The sequence below is a fragment of the Salminus brasiliensis genome, chromosome 15, assembly GCF_030463535.1.
Source record: "Salminus brasiliensis chromosome 15, fSalBra1.hap2, whole genome shotgun sequence".
Classification (NCBI taxonomy): Eukaryota; Metazoa; Chordata; class Actinopteri; order Characiformes; family Bryconidae; genus Salminus; species Salminus brasiliensis.
In genome coordinates, this window is record NC_132892.1 from 15,440,914 (window position 1) to 15,456,167 (window position 15,254).

A 15,254-nucleotide genomic window follows, 5' to 3' on the forward strand; every position below is an offset into this window, starting at 1 on the left:
TTCAGTTTTCTCTGTTTCTTTCTTTCTTTTTTTTTTTTTTTTTTTTTTTTTTACTGTTCGTAGTCCTGTAAGTGAGTAGGCTTCCTTACAGTCCTTTGTGAGCGACGCAATGTTGTTCCACAACTCTGAGAATTGTCAGTACTGACACTCACGGATTGTCCCTGCGGATTTGGAATCTCAGAGTCCTTGACAAAGTCCTTTGTCTGTTCCTTTTCTGAGATTTTGATGGTTTCAGCTATGTCTGTTTCTAGCAACAGTGGATTTGAAAGTCTGTCTGACACATTCATCTCTGAGATCTGACTGTTCTCAGCTCCAGCCAAAATCTGATCCACATGTCTTCGTACAATCTTGCCATCACCCAGTCTGACCTTGTAGGATACTGGACCCGTCACTTCTTCAATGAGTCCCCGAATCCATTTAGGACCATGGCTGAAATTCCTTGTCATTACCACAACTCCTTGTTCAAATTCTCGACCCTGGCGTTGCTTGTCGTGACTCTTCTTCTGTTTGCCCTGTTTCTCAATCACCCTCCTCTTTAAGTCTGGATGCACCAGGTCTAAGGTTGACCTAAGTTTTCTACCTTGTAACATCTCTGCAGGTGACTTCCCTGTTGTAGACTGCGGTGTAATCCTGTAACTGAACAACACTCGAGCCACTTTTGTAGAGATGCTGCCTTCTCCAGCTTTTTTCATCATGGTCTTGAACGTCTGAACTGCTCTTTCCGCAAGACCATTTGAGGAGGCATGGAAGGGAGCAGAAGTCACGTGTGTAATTCCATTCTTTGTCATGAATTCTTTAAACTCTGCACTCATAAAGCAAGCACCATTATCTGAAATTATCATTTCTGGTAGTCCTTGGATGCTAAAACTTTTGCGCAGACACTCAATGGTAACAGAAGAGGTAGCTGCATGTACAGGATAGACATCTAACCATTTGGAATGAGCATCAATGACTATGAGAAACATTTGTCCCATAAATGGTCCTGCATAGTCGATGTGCAATCGTCTCCATGGTTTGTCCGGCCACTCCCATGGGTGAAGTGGGGCTACAGCTGGACATTTTTGCATTTCCTGACACTTTGAACATCTTTTCACTGTAGCTTCAATATCCTGGTCAAGCTTTGGCCACCAGAAATAACTTCTGGCTAGGGCCTTCATTCGGGTAACTCCAGGATGGCATTGGTGTAGTTGGTTCAGGAGATCTTGGCGTCCCCTATTTGGCACCACCACACGTGCACCCCACAAGATGCAACCATCTTGGACACTCAGTTCATCTTTTCTCACAGCAAATGGCATAAACTGAGGATCCATCACCTGCTCTGGCCAGCCTCTCATTATGTATTCTCTGACCCTGGACAAAACAGTATCTTTGGTTGTCCACTTGCGCACATCACCATCAGACACCAGTGCTATTTCCTCCATCATTAGCACTCTGTCTTCCTGTTCCTTTACCACTTCTGAACATGGAAGTGGCAATCTGCTCAGAGCGTCAGCATTGCCATGGTCTTTGCCTGGCTTGTAGATAATGACATACTCATAAGCTCGCAAGGCTACTGACCACCGTTGTACTCTTGGCGATACCATCTGAGGAACAGCTTTCATTTCATTGAAAAGGGACAGAAGGGGCTTGTGATCAGTGCAAATGGTAAACTTTCTACCATACAAGTACTTGTGAAAGCGTTGCACTCCAAACATCACAGCAAGTCCTTCCTTGTCCAATTGCGAATAATTGCGCTCCGCTGGTGTTAGTGTTCGCGACATGAAACTAATGGGCCTTTCTTCCCCATTGGACATTCGATGTGACAACACAGCCCCAACCCCGTAGGGTGATGCATCACATGAGAGAATGAGATCCTTCTGACTGTCATAATGCACTAACACGTGCGATGACTGCATGAGCTTTTTAGATTTCTCAAAAGCAGCTTCTTGCTCCTTTCCCCAGTGCCAGTTGGTATCTTTTCTCAGTAGCTGATGTAGAGGAGCTAACAAAGTTGACAGATTTGGTAGAAATCTGTTGTAATAGTTTAACAATCCAAGATACGCCTTGAGCTCTGTCACATTTGTTGGTGAAGGTGCTTCCTGAATGGCCCTGACCTTATTCTGCAGTGGGTGCAGTCCTGTAGAATCCACTTTATGTCCCAGGAACTCTGCTTCTTTGCCCATGAACGAGCATTTGCTCCGTTTTAGCCGCAAGCCTGCTTCTTCTAACCTTGTTAGAACTTCACTTAGGGCTTTGAGGTGTTCCTGGTCATTCTTGCCCGTCAGTAGAATGTCATCAAGATACACTGCTACATTGGGGATTCCCTGCAGTAATCCCTCCATGATTCGTTGGAAGATTGCAGGACTGGAGGAAACTCCAAAAGGAAGTCGATTCACTGCAAACAGACCCTTGTGCGTACTAATAGTGACATAAGGTTTGGATTCCTCATCTAGAGTCACTTGTTGATGGGCATGACTTAAGTCTAACTTGGTGAACTTCTCACCACCTGCCAACTTCTCAAAGAGATCCTCAACTCTTGGAATCGGATACTGCTCTAACTTGGATACTCGGTTGACCGTTAATTTGTAATCACCACAAATTCTCACTGACTTGTCCGGTTTTAAAACTGGAACAATAGGCGCTGCCCATTCTGAGAATTTCACAGGTTCTAGAATGTTTTCCTCTACTAGCCTATCTATCTCTGCCTCTACTTTCTGCTTCATTGCATAGGGAACGGGTCTTGGTTTGAAAAACCTTGGAACAGCTTCTTTGTCAACATGGATTTTTGCGGGAGGACCCTTCCATGTCCCCAATCCTTCCTTGAACACCATGTCATGCTGTGCCAGTACGTCCTGCACTGTCTGCGTAGTCGCAGTAAGTTGGTTTAAAGAACACCAGTCTACAGCCAGTTCTCTGATCCACCCACGCCCTAATAAATTTGGACCCTTACCTGCCACTACTACTACAGGTAGCTGTTTGACAATGTCCTTGTACACTACACTGACCTTTGCTACACCTAAGGTTTCTACTCTTTCTCCTGTGTACGTTTTGAGATTCACAGAACACTTGCCTAGTTCCGAAATGTTTTCCTTGCTTTCTAGTTTTGCATACTCTGCCTGCGTCAAAATTGTAACGCTACACCCAGTGTCTACTTCAAAGTTGACATTCAAGTCATTAACTTTGAGCTGAAGCTTGATTGGCTCTACTTTAGGAATGTTTGTCTCTTTTAAATTGTGCATTGTGAATATCTCTTCATTTTCTGAGTTGGAATTTTCACTGATGTGATTGGCTGACTGCTTGTTTTCTCTTTTTTCATACCTTTTCTTTCCTCCCCCTGTAGGCCTGGAGTGATCGACAGGTAACTTTGCTCTGCACCTTTTTTTAATGTGTCCCACTTTTTTACATTTGTGGCATTTTTCTTTTGCAAACCGGCACTCTGGCGCCATGTGTTCACCTCCACATCGGTAGCAAACAGTACGTGAGCGATTTCCATCTCGTGCTTTTGGTCCTGCAAAGAACTTGCACACCATCTCCCGCTTGTCTGCCACGACACTGTGAAACTTACTCTGTCCTTGAAGATCCTGAATATCTTTAGAAGCAGTCTCTATTGCTTGAGCAAGCTTCAGGGCTTTGTCATATGTTAGCTCAGGCTCCGCTAACAATCTACGCTGCATGCGATCATCTTCAATACCGCAAACAAGCCTGTCCCTCAACATTTCTGTCAGCTTATCTCCATAATTGCAGTGTTGAGCCAGTTCACGAAGTACAGCCACATATTCAGAAACACTCTCCTTTGGTTTCCTATTCCTTGAATTAAACTTGAAACGCTGTACTATCTCACTTGGCTTGGGGTTGTAATGCGCTTTCAGCAGTTCCACCAGCTCATCATAGGTTTTCTCCCCTGGTTTGGTAGGACTTCTCAAGTTTCTCATGAGACTGTAGGTTTGACTTCCCACCGAGCTAAGAAGAATTGCACGTTTCTTAGCAGCATCTGTAATCTCATTTGCCTCGAAGAAATGTGATAACACCTCACAATACTCCTCCCAGGACTGATTTCCATTATCAAAAGGAGTGAGAGTTCCTACCATAGCTGCCATGCTCTGGATGTCTTGCAAAAAAAAAAACCTTGCACAGTCCTCTTTTAAAAAAAAAAAAAAGAGCTGAATTATTGTCCACTGTTTCCTCGTCGCCAGATGTGATATCCGTGATATCAAAAGTACAAAAAAAGACAGACCAACCACACCTTTAGGTTGTCTTTAATTAACCAAGTGCTGGAACTCACAACAACACTGTTCTCTGGGCAGCTACCAGCTTCAACTGGTTTCTTCTTCTAAGACACTCACAGTAGCTCTACTCTAGTGCCTCCTACTGGTTCTCAAAAACATAACCATTTTACACATTCACATTACTACAAAGACCACTTGAACAAGACAAGATACCAGCTAACAGGATCACACCACAAACACATAGCGCTTAAATTCACAGCAACTACAGGCTGGAGCGAGGCTCCTTAAATGCTCCCAGTCCCACATAAACACACAATCAACACAAACGAGACAGAAGTCCTTTTATGAGCCTGTGGACGGCGCCCCAGGGAAGGGCGCAATAAGGAGGGCTGACACCATCCCAGAGAATATTCCTGCCTTGTGCCAAAAAATTCCAGAAGGAAGAAAATAGATTATGAAACAAGCGTTTTTTCTTTTTCCTAATTTTGTCTCTGTATTCATGTTTTCTATTAAAACAATCCACATGTTTTTGCTCACATAAGCAGTGTGTGAGGGTTGCAGACTCTAATTTTTTGGCCTCCCAGTCAGAGCTTATCAAACCTAATGCTGAGCGTGACCTAGTAGTGTATACTGGTCAGTGCCTAAATTTGAACGGGTCCCATCAATAAGCTTTGAAACCTGAACACAAGAAGTACAGTTTTTTGGCAGTTATTCAGCAGTTTCTTATTTTTTAAATCTACATTCCACCTTAACTGACATAACAGCTACATTCTGGCACTAGTACAATACTACAGCATCATTTAAGGTGGAACAGAAATTTATATAAGAAGCCAACATCTATCTCACATGTAGGGTAGCCTCCAATATGTGCTGTGCTACTCACCTCCAGCTGCATTCCTCCACGCAGCAAAACTCAGTGGGGAAATGTGAGATTTGACAAGTTGTGTAGTGTACCTCAGGCTTAATAAGCTCATTTTTAGATTTTAATAAAGATTAAAAATAGCATTGTTAAAATGTACAGTATTAAAATGTGCACCTTAATCACTTAAGAGCCAGTGGTTGTTTGGGGACAACAAGTAAATATTAAACCTGTGGGCTACACTTATACTGTTAATTATTGATGCAGTCCACAGCTAAAAAGGTAAAAGTAGTCATTGTCACACAAAAACCTTATATCTTCATTTTGTCGTCTTACACTTTGACATAATGTGAATCTAACATTGTTCTTCACATAGTATCAGAATCTCATGATAAATGGATCAATAGAAATGCTCCAAAATGATTTTTGAAAGTTAAGAAGATTTTATCACCCTTATGTAAAGTTTTTTGGAGATATAAGATATCAGTGCACAATCTGTCACTGCTGTTCCCTGCTTTCGACACCAGAGGTTCTCCTCACCATGGTCTTACTGAAGCACTAAACCTGCTTTGCTAGTTCAGACCATGTCTTCAGCTTATGAATACAGAGGAGGAGGAGATGAGTCAGTGGACAGTGGGCTCTCCCTCCTTTGATGGTTTTAGCATTAGGGTGAGTAGCAATGGCGTTCACAGCCCTTTTAATCCTGGCTCTGAAATTAAATGTGTGCATTATAGAAAAAAAACACTTGCTTTTTTAGCTTTTTTGGCATTCATTTGGGATGGATTACACAATATACACAAATGTCTCAATTTGCCAAAGGTTCTGCTTGAGAAATAATAATATATTATAGGACTGGTTTCAGTGTTTACCTGCTCAAGTTTGCAAAGATCTCGCTCCAGAGCTCCTCTTTTCTCAAGGTTTCTCTCGCTCTCAATTTTCTTCTTTAGAATCATCAGTGGGACTTCATGGGATGGGGTAAGATGTGTTGGTGCAAAAGAGTTTGCTTTATGAGCATGTTCTGCCTGAGTTTCTGGGTCTGGACAACCCAAGAAGTCCCCAATGGCCAGTTTGCTGAGCTCCTGTAGGATTTTTTAGATTCGATTCAGTTCAAATGAATTAGGATACTTTTTGTATGGTGAGAACCTTTGCAAGTACTTACTGTGTTTCCATAATGACAGGGGGTAGATTCTGTCACATTGCATCTCAAATACTGAAACTGGTCCTGGAAGGTTGTTCTGGTCAGGTCAGACTTTTTGAAAAAGAAATGTCAATGAAAACCCTGTAAATAAAAAAGTCCTTATACTGTGTTGTGCCATCAGCTGTAACAGTACTACCACTCAACTTAGGATCTTATGTTCAGGGCTCAGCGGTCTAATGTGCTGCCACTCTCGAACCATGCTTTGCCATCAGCAGCCAGAGCCCAGGAAAGCACAACTGGCTGTGCTCTCTCTAGGAGGGTAGATGGTGCTCTCTCCCCTCATCACTCTTAAGCGATGTTGGCTGGCACAGGTGTCTGTTAGCTGATACGATGAGACTGGGGATCCAGCGCTTTCCTCCAAGTGTGTCAGCTGTCCGGCAATGATCACAATTGGCAGTGGTTTTTTATATATATATATATATATATATATTACTATTTTTAGTCTTCCAAGTGGATCAGAAGTCTAATATCATACCACTATGGCCCAGGGGTCGCAAGTTAAAATCCTGAGCCATGCTTTGCCATCAGCGTCCGGAGTCCATGTGGTACTGTAATAGGAACCACCGCTGTATCAAGAAATGAGCAGGTGAAATTTCTTCCCTCCATCAACTGTCCATCGAACATCTTTATGATAAACTAGAATGGAAATTGTGAGCCAGGCCCTCTTGTTCACCCCACAAATGCTCTAACTGATACATGGGCAAAACGTCCCACAGGTATCCAGTGTGCTATCACAGTGGTAGCGATGTCGGACAAGGTCGAAAGGCAGTAACTGGTGTGCGATTTTGAGTCAATAGGTATGTCTTTGCACCACTTTCCTTTACAATAATAGCTCAAACAAGGAGTCTCAAGCTCAGCTTACCTTAGATTACAGTTACATTTAAGGCATTTAGCAGACGCTCTTCTCCAGAGCGACTTACAAAAGTGCTTTACTGTTTACTCAAGAAGAACCTCAGCATGTTTTAATAGACTGAAATTCAAAGATCCTCTAATCTAACACTCTACTAAACACAAGTCAGTATGGAGACCATAATACTCTTCGCCTAAGTACTCTCGGAAGAGAAGGGTCTTCAGTCTGGAAACATCGGATCAGCATCTCCTTTACTTCAGCCTCTCTTATTGGAGCACAAGACTGTCAATAAGGACATTGTCCTCTTCTGTGTGAAATGAAAAAGCCATCTACCATCGATAAAGTCTAAACTAAACAGCTTACGTTTATGTTTTTTGGGAGATGTTCAATCATGGATCCAGAGAAACAGCTTTCCATGTAAATCACCATCTGCAGTCTTGTACAGGACAATGTCAATAGCATTACTTTCAGAAATGAAAGACTGGGCATGTTGTGTTCCTACTGACCTTTGAGAACTGGTGGCATCTAGGCATCTTAGTTATGGTGTCAACAAGGTTATACGCATGAAGCTGAGATGAGGTAAAGCATGTTAGATGCTGATTTTAAATGTATAAAATTCTGAAAATTAGGAAAACAGGAATACAGCTTACTGTATCATTGGGAAAGGCAAACAGTCCTTTACCCCCATGATCCGAAAGGTATACAAAAATGTTGTTATTTTTACCCCTGTTGATGAAAACAGGTAGACAGTTTATTATTATCATTATTATTATTATTATTATTATTATTATTATTATGTATGTATTTATTTTGTTGTTATTATTTTTACATTTAATAATCAGATGCTTCAAGAGGTGTCAAGTCACAAAGTACAAATACTTCATTATGTTTAATTTTGGTTATATTTACTTTACTGGAGTAATTAATTTTTAGTTCTACTCCTCACATTTTTACCCAATCATCTAAACTTTCTCCTCCTTACATTTTAAAAACAGCCTCGTTACTCCTATTTCATTTTCTTTAGTTTTCATTCCGGCTCATCATCCTTCAAAAAACAAAAAACCAAAAAAACCAAAAAAAAATAAAAAACCCCATATCCAGACTTTTGGCACCATTACAAAACTTCTAGACAACGACTCCTCATATTTTCCTCCATGAAGCACATGTTAATGCTCAGTAGAGCACAGAGATGCTCCTTTAATAGAATTGATATTACTAAAATGCTTCATTTTCAATGGGCAGATCTGCAGCTGAAACAGGAGCCTAGTGCAGCCCCACATTTTTCAACATCAACATTTTAATAGAACATTCTCCTCATTATGGCTTTTAGAGAAATGGGTTTTTGGGGAGGGGGATGGGTGGTAGTGCACTATAGACCCCTGTGGTGCGGCCTAAGCATTTGGTCTTTGTTTTCCTTCCATTACTTTTTCTTTTCTACTTGAAGTCGTTCTGAAACCAGTACTTTTACACTTTTACTGGAGTAAAGCTTAAGTTGAATCTTCAACTTTTGTAGAAGTTTTTTAAAAACCTAGTATCTCCAATTCTACACTTGTGTCAATACTTTTGACATATTTGGACGTTTAGTCGTTTAGTGTTTATACAGTTGAGAAATTACCTTTTTAAGACTTTTTTTGGTCCCCGTCTGTTTCTTAACACGTGCTTCATCTCCACAGAGAACAGCCAGAAAATTGCTGGTTGATACATCCTGTACAGAGCAAAGTGAATTACTTGGATTGATTAAATGTAATTATCTCATGCAATGGGGCAAAAAGTATTTAGTCAGCCACTAAGTGTATAGTTCTCTTACTTAGAAAGATGGGAGAGGTCTGTAATTTTCATTATATGTACACTTCAACTATGAGAGACAAAATGAGAAAACAAATCCAGGAAATGTTTTAAGAATTTATTTGTAAATTATGGTGGAAAATAAGTATTTGGTCACCCACAAACAAGCAAGATTTCTGGCTCTCACAGACCTGTAATTTCTTCTTTAAGAGGCTTCTCTGTCCTCCACTCTGTACCTGTATTAATGGCACCTGTTTGAACTTGTTAACAATATAAAAGACACCTGCCCACAACCTCAAACAGTCAGACTCAAATTTAATCCAGATCCAGAAGAGGATTGGGGGAATATCATGTTATCTGATGAAACCAAAATAGAACTTTTTGGGAAAAACTCAACTTGTTGTGTTTGGAGGAGAGTGAATGCTGAGTTGCATCCAAAGAACACCATACCAACTGTGAAGCATGGGGGTGGCAACATCATGCTTTGGGGCTGTTTTTCTGCTCAGGGGACAGGACGACTGGTCCGTGTGAAGGGAAGAATGAACGGGGCCATGTATTGTGAGATTTTAAGCCAAAACCTCCTTCCATCAGTGAGAGCATTGAAGATGGAACGTGGCTGGGCCTTCCAGCATGACAATGATCCCAAACACACAGCTCAGACAACGAAGGAGTGGCTCTGTAAAAAGCATTTTAAAGTCCTGGTATGGCCTAGCCAGTCTCCAGACCTCAACCCCACAGAAAATTTGTGGAAGGAGTTGAAAGTCTGTGTTGCCCGCCGACAGCCCCAAAACATCACTGCTCTAGAGGAGATCTGCATGGAGGAATGGGCCCAAATACCAGCTACAGTGTGTGCAAACCTGGTGAAGACTTACAGGAAACGTTTGACCTCTGTCATTGACAACAAAGGGTATGTTACAGAGTATTGCGTTAAACTACTGTTATTGACCAAGTACTTATTTTCCACCATTATTTACAAATAAATTCTTTAAAAATCCTACAATGTGATTTCCTGGATTTTTTTTTCTCATTTTCTCTCTCATAGTTAATGTGTACCTATGATGAAAATTACAGACCTCTCTAATCTTTCTAGGTAGGAGAACTTGCACAATCAGTGGCTGACTTAATACGTTTTGGTCCCATTGTAGTATGCATTGGTATAATGCAAATCTGAAAAAATACTTACATGTCCGGTGTAGTCTTTCAGGACTCCTGGATAAACGTTTGGGCCATCAGGCTCGTTGATGATTTCTCCTGGATTTGGGTTCCTGTTGATAGGAGCAAAAAAAAAAAAAAGCTTCAATAATTATTTCAACTCTGTAACTCCGTAACACATACAACTGCAAATTACTTGAAACATCATTTGTAAAATATATCAAATCTATATTAAATATATATTAATAGAAATGTAAATGTCTAAATGAAAAAGTTATAACTGTCACGGTTTGACATTGGAGACATTGGAGACTATTTATTAATAAACAAAAATCTAAAGCATGAAACTGAACACACCCACAAGGACATGCACACGACTAGACAAGGGACGACTGAAACAAAGAGGTACTTATACAGAGGATAACAAGGAACATCTGGGAGTGACAAGGGGGCGTGGTTACAAAGGAGACACTGGTGGAAGCACTAATGGACAGGCGTGGCTAGGACAGACAAGACACAAACAGAGCCTTGGGAGCTTGGGAGCACATGGCAACACAAAACAAACGCAGACATGACAATAACATCCCCACATGTATTCCTTATAACTTAAAATGGCTAAAAGATAAAGGGTTAACCATTAGAAATTAGCCGTTCCACTGTCCACTAAATCATCTACAAAAAGTGGAACAACTGACCTTTATGGCCAGATCAGGACATCCCAGCAAATTCACCCCAGAGCAGACCTGAAGATGAGTAAAGAAGTCTCCAACAATCTTAAAATGTCATCAAATCTAGCATCTATCATCAGAAAGATACCGAACAAGCTTGTTTTTCTTTGACAGGAAAGGGATTCCTCACCTCCCATGAAAATCATCACTGATCAAGTGTTCTGATATCTTTTTAAACCTCTTCCTAGACCCCTCTGCATCTTCACCCTTCTTTCTGAAGGCCTCAGAGAACTCTCTGGATCTGGCCATAATGGTGATCTTCTTCACCACTCACTTCAACCATCAAGATCAGACCAGACTAAACATCTGAGGTTTAAATAAAACTCCAGACTCCTCCAGAATAATCCTCTCCAACCATGTCCTGATCATCTGCAGCTGATGTTCTGCACCTAAGTCTGATTCTACACATTTGAAAGAATAATAAATGTGGGGAGTTCGTACCTTTTTCCTCAAAGAAAAATAAATTGATATTAATTCCATTTTATAAACAATTTTAAAAGACATATCCCTCACAGTTATATTCTATTATTTAGTATATTACAACCTTTACAGTTTTGTGGCTCTTATAATTAGTACATTAGACCCTTACAGTTAGTTCTGTTACTAGTATTTTAAACCCTCACAGTTCTTTTATTCAGTATATTAAATTTTCACAGTTATTAAGTTGTACTATTTAGTATATTAGGATATACATTATGTATTAAAAATATATACTATATGGATAAACCCCTTAACAAACCTTACAGTTGTCCTTAATGTGAAGCTTTAAAATTAATTAAAAGGAAAAGAGAGAAAAAAGCATTAAAATCCACAATTTAAATGTATTCTTTATTTTTATTCAGTTAAATTTGAATAGATAGATACTCTTTATTCATACCTGATATCTGTCGGTTGTCCACTCTCCGGAATCAGGAGCTGGAAGAACAGTCTTGCTCTGTGTCTCACCCTTGACCAGATTGTACAAGACTGAAACTAACCAGGCCTGCTTTAGATATCAGCATGATCAGCATCAGGGGGGCTGAACCTCCCCCCTACACAAATTTACTTTCAGTTTCATTCAGCATCATCCCATATAAATCATTTCAGATGTGGAAAAATAGCCAAGAAGACGTGACCGTCATATAATAAACATGAACACTTTGCCATCATCATGCCATCATCATCACCATCATCTGGTGCCTGTTTGAGATATTAATATTGTCATAGAGAGAAACTGCAGACTCACTCTGTCAAGATTTTTCTTTCATTTTTCACTTATATAGAATAACCCTACAGAAATAGTTCAGATCAGTTTATTCTAGAGCAGCATCTTTTATATTCTGAACTGTAGCTGATTTATGAATATTAGCCTCCTGGACAATAAATTAGTTACCTTGCGTGTTTAAGGCAGTAAAAACTTTAGGGTCCTGTAGATGGCGCTGCACAAGGATGAGCAGGCTATGAAAACCTGCAACGGGGTTCCCGGATTGAGAAGAGGTGGTACAGGAAATTCTCATTAGAATTGTGTCCGAAAGACAAAGCTGATGGACAGGGATCGCTGGAGGGTTTCACGGCTAGAGAATGAAAATTGATTCACTTCACAGAATCGCTTTTAAATGCAGACAATGCAGGTCCTTCACCACCAATTTCTGAAAGGAAACTGCATACCATGAACATATAAAGCAGAGTGGCATGCAAGAGGCCTTTGCTCATTTCAGTTTAAGAATGAGGAGTATGAGGAGAATTCCCTGTAGACTGGGATTTTTGCCACTGCTGGTAGACCCATATGACCGTATGCTTCCTACAGCTTCCATACACCTGCAGATTCAGCTACTTATTTTCAGCTACTACTACTTTGTGAACACCATTTACTCTCAAACTTGTCCCCCATCTCTATCACCCTTCCCTGATGTACTTCAGCTGCTGACAACCAGCAAAAACTAATAACCAGGCCTGCTTCAGATATCAGCATGAGATATAGGATATCAGATATAAGCATCTTGCATGTTTAAGGTGGTAGGAAGCTCCTGCAGATGGTGCTTTACATCCTTCGAGCTACAGGTCTTTACTGTGATCTTTCAATTTACTTTGCAAACTCCTTGATTTAAAGAAGCATGAAGCCTTGAGGTATTTGAGGTGTTGATGACCAGTTATGTTTCACGACTTGTTCCAAACCTGAGTCCATCATGCAAATTTCTGCTTTACAATATCTGGAGAATTCGACATCACATTTTTAAACATCAACTAAAGACCCACTTTTAGCACTAATATCACATCTATTAAAGCTTTCATTGCATTTACAGCAATACCTACATATTGCACTGCTCATGTTTGTCTCCACAGGGTTTCAGACAGTTTAGTTATCTCTACATTCAGGTTCTAGGAATTGTGCATTTCTTGGAAATTGTTCATATAAGGTATTGTGCGGCTCATTCCTGGCAATGCCATGGCTCAAAACTGCCTTTAACTCAGGGTCTATCGACACTAGCTTTGGGAGATAATTAAGCACTTTTGTAAGTTCTCTGGATGAGAGCATCTGCTGAATTCCCTGACCCAGTAGTTTAAAAGATGGAAGTGGCAGAAAAACACTTGATTGTCTTTTGCTTTCAGTTTTCTGCTTAACAGCTTTTCCTACTTTTGCTGTTATCCTTCTAAACAGTCACTGTAACAGGGGTTACGGCCAGCCCGTAGAAAACTGCAACAAATGAAGTTGAAGCTCAGAAAATAGCTCTATTAAAGAGCTTTTAAAAATCAGATTTCGAGGTCATCTATCTATATCTATAGTCTCCACGCTCTGCAACAAAGACCACAGAGAGAGAGAGAAACACAAGAGAGATAACGACCTCTCCAATAACAGTGGTCAGATGGTCAATAGTACAACAATCTCCTGGAAGCCAAGATCTACTATCACTCCAGGGATTCTACCCTGAATCTGAGCAAGCACATCACCGCTGAGCTCAAGTCCCTTATAAATCAGCAAGTTTCATATTTACACCAGGTGCATCCCCTAATCACTATTCCACTAGTGGCCAGCAGAGGGCACACAGAACACATGCTTATACTTAGAGTCTTTAAACTTAGAGGTATCTTTTAATTTTGAGTCTATTCAAACTAACTGAGGTTATTCTTGGGTAAATAGCAAAGCACGTTTGTAAGTCACTCTGGAAAAGAGCATTTGCTAAATGCCGTAAATGTAAATGCTTAAGGTTAATTTTACATAATTTCAAATGTGTTTCCTCTGTTTGGTCAGTTGAAAGACCAGTGCAATGAGCTCTAAAGCTCATATATTCATTAAAGGCACAGGAATGTCAAGGATATAAAACGTCTTGTCACCAGAAAGGCACATGCTTGTACAATTTGCTCTGTGATAAACCTGAAAGGTTTAAGGCTGCATGAGAACTGTAATATAGATATATAACTGCTGTTTAACAGAAGTATAGAATGGGCCAATGTTTGCTGGGTTGGATAAACTTAATGTAACACATGTTCACAGTCAGTGATGGTCATGTGTTTATAATACATATATCTAAAAGGTTCCTTCTTTCAAACATTAGAGTTATTATTAGCAGTGCTAGAATAAAATAGTACAGTGTATTTCAAATGCACAAACATTGCAGTCAGAATCTGGGGCTGTTTTAGACATCAGAATTATTAATAGTATCAACTTAAAGGAGAGAAACTGCAGACTCACGCTGTACAACCTTACTTTCACTTTCACTCATATATGATCATCCCACATTCAGTAACAGCATCTCTATCTCTCTCTCTCTCATTATATATATATATATATATATATATATATATATATACACACACACACACACACACACACACTGAGGAAAAAAAGTATTTAGTCAGTCACCAATTGTGCAAGTTCTCCCACTTAAAAAGATGCGAGAGGCCTGTAATTTACATCATAGGTAGATCTTAACTATGAGAGACATAATGAGAAAAAATAATTCTGAAAATCACATTGTCTGATTTTTAAATAATTTATTGGCGAATAATGGTGTAAAATAAGTATTTGGTCAATAATAAAAGTTCATCTCAATACTTTGTTATATATCCTTTGTTGGCAATGACAGAGGTCAAACGTTTTCTGTAAGTCTTCACAAGGTTGGCACACACCGTTGCTGGTATGTTGGCCCATTCCTCCGTGCAGATCTCCTCTAGAGCAGTGATGTTTTGGGGCTGTCAGTGGGGAACACTGACTTTCAACTCCCTCTTTTCTATAGGGTTGAGATCTGGAGACTGGCTAGGCCACTCCAGGACCTTGAAATGCTTCTTACGAAGCCACTCCTTTGTTGCCCTGGCAGTGTGCTTGGGATCGTTGTCATGGTGAAAGACCCAGCCACGTTTCATCTTCAATGCCCTTGCTGATGGAAGGAGGTTTGCACTCAAAATCTCACAATACATGGCCCCATTCATTCTTTCATGTACACGGACCAGTCGTCCTAGTCCCTTTGCAGAGAATCAGCCCCAAAGCATGATGTTGCCA